The sequence below is a fragment of the Carlito syrichta genome, unplaced genomic scaffold, assembly GCF_000164805.1.
Source record: "Carlito syrichta isolate Samal-C Ts95f unplaced genomic scaffold, Tarsius_syrichta-2.0.1 Scaffold250436, whole genome shotgun sequence".
Taxonomy (NCBI): Eukaryota; Metazoa; Chordata; class Mammalia; order Primates; family Tarsiidae; genus Carlito; species Carlito syrichta.
In genome coordinates, this window is record NW_007194532.1 from 3,712 (window position 1) to 14,468 (window position 10,757).

The following is a 10,757-nucleotide window of genomic DNA, read 5'->3' on the forward strand; positions in this document are numbered from 1 at the left end:
CTGCTGCTTTATCAACTAGGTTTATGGGATATTCTAAATCCTCTGTTTTCATTTCAACAATGTCCACAGCATTGGCACAAGGTGTAGACTCTATCTTAGTAAACTTTCTTTGCTCATCCATAAGGATCAACTTTTCATTCCTTTATGTTTTGTGACAAGATCATGAATGTACAGTCCCATCCTCAGGCTCCACTTCAAGTTTTAGTTCTCTTGCTGTTTCCACCCTATCCGCAGTGACTTCCTCCTCCACTGAAGTTGTGAACCCTTCAAAGGCATCCATGAGGGTTGGAATTAACTTCTTCCAAGTTGATGTTTGGACCTCATCCCATGAATCATGAATGTTCTTCACATAATCTAAAATGGTGAATTTTTTTCCAGAGGCTTTCAATTTACCTTTCCCAGATCCATTGAGAGATCAATGGCAACTACAACCTGATAAAATGCATTTCTTAAATAATAAGAGTTGAAAGTTGAGATTACTCCTCAAGCCTTTGGCCGTAGAATGGATGCTGTTTTAGCAGTCATACAAAAAACACCAATCTTGGACATCTCCCTCAGAGCTCTTGGGTGATTAGATGCATTGCCAATGAGCAGTGATATTTTGAAAGTAAACTTTTTTTCTGAACTCAACAGTGGGCCTAAAACCTTTAGTAAACTGTGCAGCAAACAGATATGCTCTCAGCCAGATTTTGTTGTCTCATTGATAGAGCACAGGCAGAGTATATTTAGCATAATTCTAGGGGAACTAGATAAATGGTCATTGGCTTCAACTTTGAGTCACCAGTTGCGTTAGTCTATAGAGAGTCTGTCCTTTGACCCTTTGAAGCCAGGAATTGACTTCTCTCTAACTATGAAAGTCCTAGGTGGCACCTTCTTCCAATAGAAGACTATTTCATCTACATTGAAAATCTGTTTTTAGTGTAGCCACCATCACCAGTGACCTCAGCTAGATATTCTGGATAATTTGCTGCAGCTTCTCCATCAGCACTTCCTGCTTTGCCCTGAACTTGTATGTTGTGGAGATGGCTTTTTCTCTAAATCTCATGAACCAACTTCTGATATATTCCAGCTTCTCTTCAGCAGCTTCTTCACCTCTTTCAGCTTTTGTAATATTGAAGAGAGTTAAGTCCTTGCTCTGAATTAGGCTTTGGCTCAAGGGAATGTTGTGGTTGATTTGATTTTCTGTCCAGAGTGCTCAAACTTTTTCTCAGTGGTAAGGCTGTGCCACTTTCTGATCATATGTATACTTACTAAAATAGTACTTATGATATTCTTCAAGAACTTGTCCTTTGAATTCATTACTTGGTTAACTGTTTGACACAAGAGACCTCACTTTGGGCCTGTTTTGGCTTTCCACACGCCTCCCTCACTACACTGAATTATGTTTAGGTTTTGATTTAATGTGAGAGACATGAAATTCATCCCTTCACTTGAACACTCAGAGGTCACTGCAAGATTATTCCTTGACTTAATTTCAGTATTGCTGCGGGAGAGACAGGTGACAGCCAATTGTTTGGGCAGTGTGGACACAAGAAACATCTGTCCATTAAGCTTGCCATCTTATTTTTTAATTCTTATATTTTTTTTGAGTTGGAGTCTCACTCTGTCACCCAGACTGGAGTGCAGTGGCCGTTCCAGGCCACTGCAGCCTTGCCTGCTGGGCTCTGGTGATCCTTCCGCCTCAGCCTTCCAAGTAGCTGGAACTACAGGTGCACACTACCATGCCCGGCTAATTTTTTATTTATTGTAGAGATGAGGTCTCGCCAATTTGCCCAGGCAGGTCTCAAACCCGTGGGCTCAGGCAATCCACTCACCTCAGCCTCCCAAAGGTGTGGGCTTACAGGCTGAGCCACTGAGCCCAGCAAGCTTGCCAATGGTAATCTTATATGGCAGGGTTCATATAGGCCACAAATAATACCACAAATAATACCAATTCAAGATCACATCACCGATCACAGATCACCATAACAGATAGACTAATCATGAAAAATTTGTCTTATTGAAAAAATTATCCATATGTAACTCAGAGTCATAAAGTGAGCACATGCTGTTTGAAGAATGGTTTTGATAGACTTGATAGATGCGCTGTCACCAGAAATCTTTAATTTATAAAAACACATAATATCTGCAAATGCAATAAAGTGAAGTGAAATAAAATGAAATATCTCTGCAATTATAAGTTACATTTTTTTTATTATGTGACTCATATTATCACAAGACTAACACATTTATTTAGGACTTGTGTTTATTAAACAAATTTTTTTGTATGAAGGGAAATGCATCATATCTTTTCATTATTAATGATTAAAAATACTTGGCACAGTGACATAAAATGCAAAGGCTTATTTGTTTATTATTTATTTCTTCCTTATCTTCAAAACTATTGCTCTGCACTCCCCCATCCTTGACATTTATCAAGGATTTTTGAATAGATAACTGCTAAAAAAATGATATTGTAATAGTTTTCACTTTAACTTGAACATTTAAAGCTTAAAATTGCTGATTAAGACTTATATTTCACCCCAGATAAAAGAATAGAATTGTGTAAACCATTAAATTATCTACAAGAAAGAAAGATTAGTCAAAACAATGAAGTAAATGCTCCTAAATTATTTTGTTAATGAATAAACCTGATATCTAAATGAGTATAGTTTTATTTCTGCACTCTACAGCAATCTGTAAAAATATGGTAAATTGTATAGTTCTTTGATTATATGAACCTTATATTTGTGTAATAAGAGAGAAATTATTACAGTAATCTAAGAAATATATTATAATAGCCGGGCTTGGTGGTTCAGCCTGTAATCCCACACCTTTGGGAGGCTGAGGTGAGTGAATTGCCTGAGCCCGCAGGTTCGAGACCCGCCTGGGCAGCGAGACCTCATCTCTACAATAAATCAAAAAAAAATCAGCCGGGTGTGGTAGCACATGCCTGTAATTCCGGCTACTTGGAAGGCTGAGGCGGAAGGATCGCCGGAGCCCAGCAGGTCAAGGCTGCAATGACCAGGAGAGGCCACTGCACTCCAGTCTGGGTGACAGAGTGAGACTCCAACTCAAAAAAAAAAAAAAGAAATATATTATATTGCTGAAATGCATGTAAGCAATGTCAAGAAACAACATTCAGTGTTTTTACCACAGTTTTGCTAGTTTTTTTCCCCTCTACCCATAATTAATTTTAAAGGGTAAAATATGTGCTTTCTATAATTAACAATTTCATTAGAGCGTAAGATAGAAACTACTTTATAATATAATTTGTTTCTGATCAATGCACATAGCAAGCAATCTATTATCAAAGAAGAAAATATTTCATTTGCTGTTAGGAATATTTAATAAATCTATGTTTATTTTGAAATAGCATCAGTTACAATGACTTTTCTCTCTTCCATTCTGATTCAATACAAGATGGAAGATAATGGTAAGCAAGTTTCTTTTTTTTCTTCATTGAAGGGGGATTTGTATTATTCTAACATACAGAAATCTCAGCAGTATGTTTAAACCGATACAGTTTTGAGTTCTTGTGCTCTGCTCTTCCCACTTGGCAAGCGCACACAAATTTTGGACCCAGGTTGTGGCCACCCTGTGAGCATGGATCTCATGGTATCTGGTCTTGTCCTTGGCCCTGACAACTTCTCCAACTGAGCCAGAGCTCCCGGTCTTCCAAGTTGGCTGTGTGGAGGCCCTAGTGTAGTACGTCTTCTGTGGACTAGACACCCCTTGCCTTGAAGATGCAGTAGGGACCCGTTTTACACAACGGGCAGGCAGGGAGGCCTCCAGCTCCATGGGGTCCCTGCCTACTAAACCTTCTGGCTCTCCACTGAGGTGGTGACAATGGCTCATTTAGGTGGTGACCCTTGCTTAAAGAGCGATGGTCTCTAGGTGGGATGCCACTTTGCCAGCAGCTTTTTTCTCAGCTCAGGCCAACAGACTCCTCCTTCCCTGGCTTTGTCTCTGGGCTGTCCTCATGGGTCAGCTTAGTCAGAAGAGTCTCTGCTTGCTGGTCCATGGCCTGGGGGACCTGGCAGATGTCAGGAGACACCTTCACCATCTCACAGAGGATGACTTTTTGCCACAGCAGGGATATTTGACAAAGCAGAGGGGGTTCCTTTTGGGATGGATGTCCTGTCCAGTGCCACAGTTTCTAGGCCCTCTCTCAAAGAGAAGATTCATCACTTCTTAGCTGCCTTCTTCTTCACGACAGCAGTGGCCAGGGCACCTTCTTATCCTTGGGCTCCTATCCTTCCAGCATCTTGAGCAGCTAGGGGAGAGAGAGGAAAGGGAATTCAAACGTGAGTATTTTAACACAGAACTATTTTCAGTTAAGAGAGGAAACAAAGAATAGCAAAGAGTCTTAAAGATGACCAAGTGATGATGTCACATGGTCAAGGTTCCCTGCTCAGATATCCCATACCTGGACTGCACCACATCCATCGAGGCATTCAGGCCCCATCAGGTTATTGGATGTTCACTATGTGATTAGAGCTGAGTAAACAGCAAAGAGATTGTGTAAGTCAATTTAATGATATGCTGTTTTCCATTTCCTTTTGTACCTAATATTAATATTCTTAGGCTAAGCATTTTTCGCATTTTTCTAATATTTTTAACTCATATGGTATTTACTTAATAAAATTATCCCCCAACATTCTGAAAATGATGCCAAAACATAATACATGTGTTATTTCATATTTTAATTTTAATAATATGCTCACATTTTATATTCTTATAAAGATTAATATAAATTATGTCTAAAATTCCCTTTACATAAATTAGGTGCTTTAATAGGTACTAGTCATCTGAATACTACCAACACTGCCCCGTATAAGCTTTGTGAAGTAAAAATATTGAATGTTTACTTGATCTCAGTTTCAATAAAGTTTAAATTATGAGTACTGCCTACAAAGTCACCTTACTTCAATTAACATTATTTTTTTTTTGAGTTGGAGTCTCACTCTGTCGCCCAGGCTGGAGGGCAGTGGCATGCTCCTGGCCACTGCAGCCTCTACCTGCTGGGCTCTGGCCATCCTTCCGCCTCAGCATCCCAAGTAGCTGGAACTACAGGCGTGCGCTACCATGCCCAGCCGATTTTTTTATTTATTGTAGAGATGAGGTCTCACCAAATTGCCCAGGCAGGTCTCAAACCCACGGACTCAGGCAATTCACTCACCTTGGCCTCCCAAAGCACGGGATTACAGGCTGAGCCACCAAGCCGGGCTTCAATTAATGTTAATAGAGGTATGACAAGCAAATCTCAGATAGAGTATCTGATTCTTCTGATTAGTAGTAGGTTATTGCATTCATTCTTGCCTGAAAATTTATAAAATCAGCATAATACCAAACTGGTGTGCTAGGAGGAAGACTTCTAAAAGAATACAGATTTAAATAATTCTACCATTCCTGATGATTGATGTAACCAGGAATATTGAGCCTTACAGAATTAGAACAAACATTTGGAAATTTATATGCATGGATTGGGCTTACATCAGCCATAATAATATTAAAACACAGAATTGACCCTAAGGAGTGATAGCAGATATCACCTCACTCCAATACTCCAGGCATTCAGAAGATAACATATTTCTGAGATATTGTTATGTGAATGAAAAGCAGAACATTATATGAAATAAGTGGTTTTACCTCATGACCTCCAGGGTCCTGTTAAAAGTCATGACCATTTGATTTTATGAAACAAGGACTTGGGAACAAGAAGTGCATGGAGGAAGAAGTGCCATGAAGTGTGCAGCTCTCTGTGACCTGTACCATAGCAACTAAATGTTAATAGCACAAATGGGAATCAAAAGATCTGTCATGATTACTCAGTCATAGGAAAATGCCTCCCTGTTTCAGAAGGCATCCAAAATAAGGTCCCTATTGGATCTGGAATTTTTTTTTTCTACTGTTCAAAATGATTTTTGTTGGAAACTGGCAAAATCATTAACCTCTCGGCTTTAAATCATTGCATAGTCAGAATAGAAACATCTGCATTTACAGTGGGACTGGTAGAAAAATTCCGCAGTAAGCAGTCGCCCGCCTGAGGCCGGGAGCACATCTGCGGGCGCTCAGGGAGCAGAGGCGGTGGCGGGTGGCGGCGGCAGCAGGCATCGCCAAGCGCCCCTCTCCCCTCCGTCCGGCTCCCCACCCATCCACCAGCCCATGCCCAGCGCCCACGGCCGCGGCCGTCCCGCGCAGCCCCCGGGACTCCGTGCCCGGCCACACCGCCCAGCTCGCAGTTCCTCTCCCCCGCGCCAGTCTTGCCTGGCAGCGCCGCCCGCCCACCGCCCCCGCCGCCGTCCCCGCGCCCATGGCAGCAGCCGCGGCTGGCGCGCCGGCGGAGGGCGACGCTGCTGTGTCGAAGAGAGCACAGCCCGCCCGCTGGAGCTACTCACTCGCCTCACTGGTTGTCCATTTTTATACGAGTTGACAACTTTTCTAACAAGAACTTTTGTATACCCAGAAACTTTTCACAAGGAGGTCTACCATTTATATCGAATCCAAAGGAGAAGGTTCTCGGACAATTTGGGGTTTTGGGTTTTGGCTTCATGTCTAAGTCTTTTTGTCTCCGTTGACTTTGGGGTTTGGGTACTCCAGTGTTTCAGGTTCCCAAGGATCTTCTGTACCCCCACGTTAATGAGGCAGTCATCTGGCGAGTCTGACGTGGCAGTCAGCGTCGCGCTGCTCCAGTCCTTCTCCGCGTTCGCGTCCGGTCCAGCGGGAGGAGAGAAGACACTCCATCCGGCAGGTGCCCCGAGTAACCACCGGCAGGACGAGCTCTCCCGTATGAAGCGACTTCCCCTGGCTCTTCCTGGCCGCCCCTACGCCCTGGCAGTGGCAACCTTGGCCACAGACCTGGAGGGCAGCGGCGCCGGCACGGCTTGCCACGATGGCAGTCTGGCGCTCCTACCCCCGAGGGAGACGGAGGACTTACAGAAACTCCTGGACCTGGACCTTATCCTGCCCAACTCACTGCCCCGTCAAGAACCGGTGGCCGCCGCCGTGTCCTCATCGGCGTCCGTCTCATCCTCGTCCTCCCGGGGGAGCAGCAGCCGGACAAGTGCGCCCTCCACCTGCAGCTTCTGGTATCCGATCCGGACGGGAGTGACCCTGGCGTAGCCCTGGGCGGCACCGGTGGAGGCCTCCGCTCTGGCCGGAATTCTGTGCCTCCTCTGACAGCGTCCTTAGCCTGGCGGACGTCAACTACTGAGCCCCTCCCTGGCGGCTTTGTGGCCCAGCTCCTGTGGCAAGAATTGGACCCTGCGTATATTCTGCCGTATCAGCAGCAGCCGCAGCCGCCAGATGGCGGACCGATAGGCAAGTTTATGTTGAAGGCATAGCCGAGCGCCCCTGGCAGGGAATAGGCAACCTGTCGTCATCAGTATTTGCAGAGGCAGCCCTGATGGCAGCCATCCCGTACTGGTGTCGCCCTACAACTGCGAGCCACCACTCATATGGCCCAATATCAAGCAGGAGGCGTTCTCCTCGTGCACACACTTGGGCGCTGGACCCCTTCTCAGCAATGGCCACAGGCTGCACACGACTTCCCCTTAGGGTGGAAGCTCCCCAGCAGGACTGTCCCGACCCTGGGTCGTGAAGAGCGGCTGGACAGCAGGGACTGCATCCCTGCACTGCCGCTTTCCCCAGGCTTCCATCCCCACCCCAGGTCCAACTATCCACCCTTCCTACCCGACCAGAAGCAGCCACAAATCCTGCCACTCTATTACCAAGAGTTCATGCCACCCGGCTCCTGCATGCTGGAGGAACCCAAGACAAAGAGGGGAAGAAAAGGACCACCATCCACACTTGTGATTACATGGGCTGCGGCAAAACTTACACAGTGAGTTTTCATCTCAAGGCACACCGTAGAATCCACACAGGTGACTTACCACTGTGACTGGGACGGCTGTGGGAGGAAATGTGCTCACTCATATGAACTGATCAGGCCGGGTACCATCCGTTGAAGTGCCAGAAATGTGACCAGGTGTTTTCCGGGTCAGACCACCTTGTCTTAGACATGAAGAGGCCCTTTTAAACCCCAAACAGTGGATATGACCCACACTACCATAAGATAATTCAGCATTTTTAAATTTTTCACACTGTCTTCCTATGAAGGAAAGAGTCTAACTGAAAAGCACTACAATCATGGTCCAGTTCTCAACTGAGTCAACTTGTGAATGGATAATCAGGAAAAATGAGGAATCCAAAAGACAAAAATCAAAGAACAGGTGGGGTCTGTGACTGGATCTTCTGTCATTCCAATTCTAAATCCGACTTACAAAATGCCAAGGGAGTGACTGGAAGTTGTGGATATCAGGGTATTAATTAGATCTGTGAGTTGGGGGAGGGAAGACTAAAATTCCTTTGAGTTGTGTTTTGAGGCAATGTATGCATAAAAGATCACCTTGTATTCTCTTTGACTTCTAAAAGCCATTATTATTATGTTAGAAGAAAACAAAGAAATACAGGTACAGAAAATGTGTTTTAATAGCCTAAATTAATGGTGCTTGGTGAGTCTTGATTCTAAAGGTACCAAATGAGGAAGCCAAAGTTCTCAAACTGCTGCATACTTTGACAAGGAAAATCTATTTTTGTCTCCCGATCTACATTTATGACCTAAGTCAGGTAAATATGCCTGGTTTATTTCTGTAGCATTTTTATGCAATGGTCTGTTATGCACTGTGGTTTTGGATGTGCAATAATTTGTACAATAGTTTATCCCCAAATATGCATTAAGCTGAACAAATGTTATTTCTGTATGGTTCTTTGCCTTAATAAATGTGTAATATAAATTTAAGCAAACTTCTATTTTGTATATTTGTAAACTACAAAACAAAAAAATGAACATTTTGTGGAGTTTGCATTTTGCATACTCAAGGTGAGAATTAAGTTTTAAGCAAACCTATATATTTGATCTGAAAAAAAGAAAAATTCAGTATTAAAACAAAGAACATTTATATCTGAAGACTAAATTGCATGAGCTATTATTCAAATAAAAGATCTCCTTATTCTTTCTTTGAGGTGTATCATCAAGCTTTTAGAAAATAAGAAAAATATGTGAACTAGTAACAATGATGAGCCGGGCTCGGTGGCTCAGCCTGTAATCCCGCGCCTTTGGTAGGCTGAGGTGAGTGGATTGCCTGAGCCCGCGGGTTCGAGACCCGCCTGGGCAGCGAGACCTCATCTCTACAATAAATCAAAAAATCAGCTGGGCATGGTAGCGCATGCCTGTAATTCCGGCTACTTGGAAGGCTGAGGCAGAAGGATCGCCGGAGCCCAGCAGGTCGAGGCTGCGGTGGCCAGGAGCGGCCACTGCACTCCAGTCTGGGCGACAGAGTGAGACTCCAACTCAAAAAAAAAATGACTAAAATGTAATACCATCATGTAAGCCTGTTTTTCTAGTTGAGACATCCATAAATATCCACCTGCTACTGTCTAGTTTGTGATAGCTTTAGGGATCTCAAGAATGGGTATTGGCATAGTGTATATATAGAGAGAGAAGTTAAATTAAATACTTGTCATATCCAATGTAAATTGTATCATGAAAACCTAACACTGCTTTTGAGATTGACAGTCACTCAATTTTATAGATAACTGGAAAGGACCAATCAAAAGGGTGAGCCAAATGGAACATGTTATGTCTTGACATGGAATTGAAAGTGTGTTTCCTAGAAATTTTAGTATTTAATATACTTGAAAAGTAAAGAAAAAATTCAAGTGGCTCACTAGAATTTATTGTATGGAGCTCATAATAACTAACATAAAATATTTAAAAATACATTAGCCAGTAATAATTGATGCACAATTTATAAATTGACTACACAGTGACCCCCACCATCATTATCAAAATATGAGAGTTACATAAGAACAATTTTTACAAGCCTCTCTCTAAATGTATATTTTATAAACTATTCATAAAAATTATAAGCACTATCTATACATGTGGAGATATTAAGGAAATGAATCATTTCCATCCACAGTGAAATTGAACTGATTCTGTAAGATAGAAAACCTGGTATCTAACCTCTTTGCATTTAAATGTGATGTAATGTCAGTCAACTTGCTGAACTTTCCTGCACTGTTTCCTACATTTGCTTTGCTCTTATTAAAATTAACCTCAAATTAGAAATATTCTGATAAACAGACGTTTGCATAGTGTTTATATTTCTCTTATATAAATGTGACAAAGTTGGATGAGCCCTGTTCTGTGGCATTCATAAACGTAGGTAGAACCCTTATTGTCTGTTGAGAGAAATCTTAATCCTGCTGTGCTTCTGGTAACAGATTATGCCCCCTCCTGGGATTTGCTGGCCATTTTCTGGAATATCATAATCCGAATATCTTCCTTATAATTTCAAACACCAAAATATGCAAAGTGTTGTCATTTGTCAAATTGTACTGAAGCCTGGGGAGCACAGGAGGGGCATCCCCACAGCAGTGCAGAGTTCACAATTCTGGAGTTCAACTGTCCTCAACTGCTGATGCTTAGCAGAGAATCTGGACTCCTGTCATAATCTTGGGCCTTTTGTTCATAAACTGATAACTTTGTTGATCGGATGGGGTCTTTGTGTGATTTACTAAACAGAAGGTTTACCAAGAATACAAAAATGACCACAATCAGTTGTGATTTAAATACCATTGGGGAGTTTTTACTGTAAAATAATATAATGATACATTTTGTTGATACACAAATATGCTGTAATGTGTTATTTATAATCATTCTTAACATAAATGAGGAGAGCACATATTTGATTCATCTAATTTTTTTTTTT

The 10,757-nt window shown here is 42.6% G+C and overlaps 1 pseudogene; it reads left to right on the plus strand.

The window, feature by feature from the left end:
- The first annotated feature begins 6,621 nt into the window (after window positions 1–6,621).
- LOC103253753 lies at window positions 6,622–8,020 on the plus strand (annotated as a pseudogene).
- The last annotated feature ends 2,737 nt before the right edge of the window (window positions 8,021–10,757 follow it).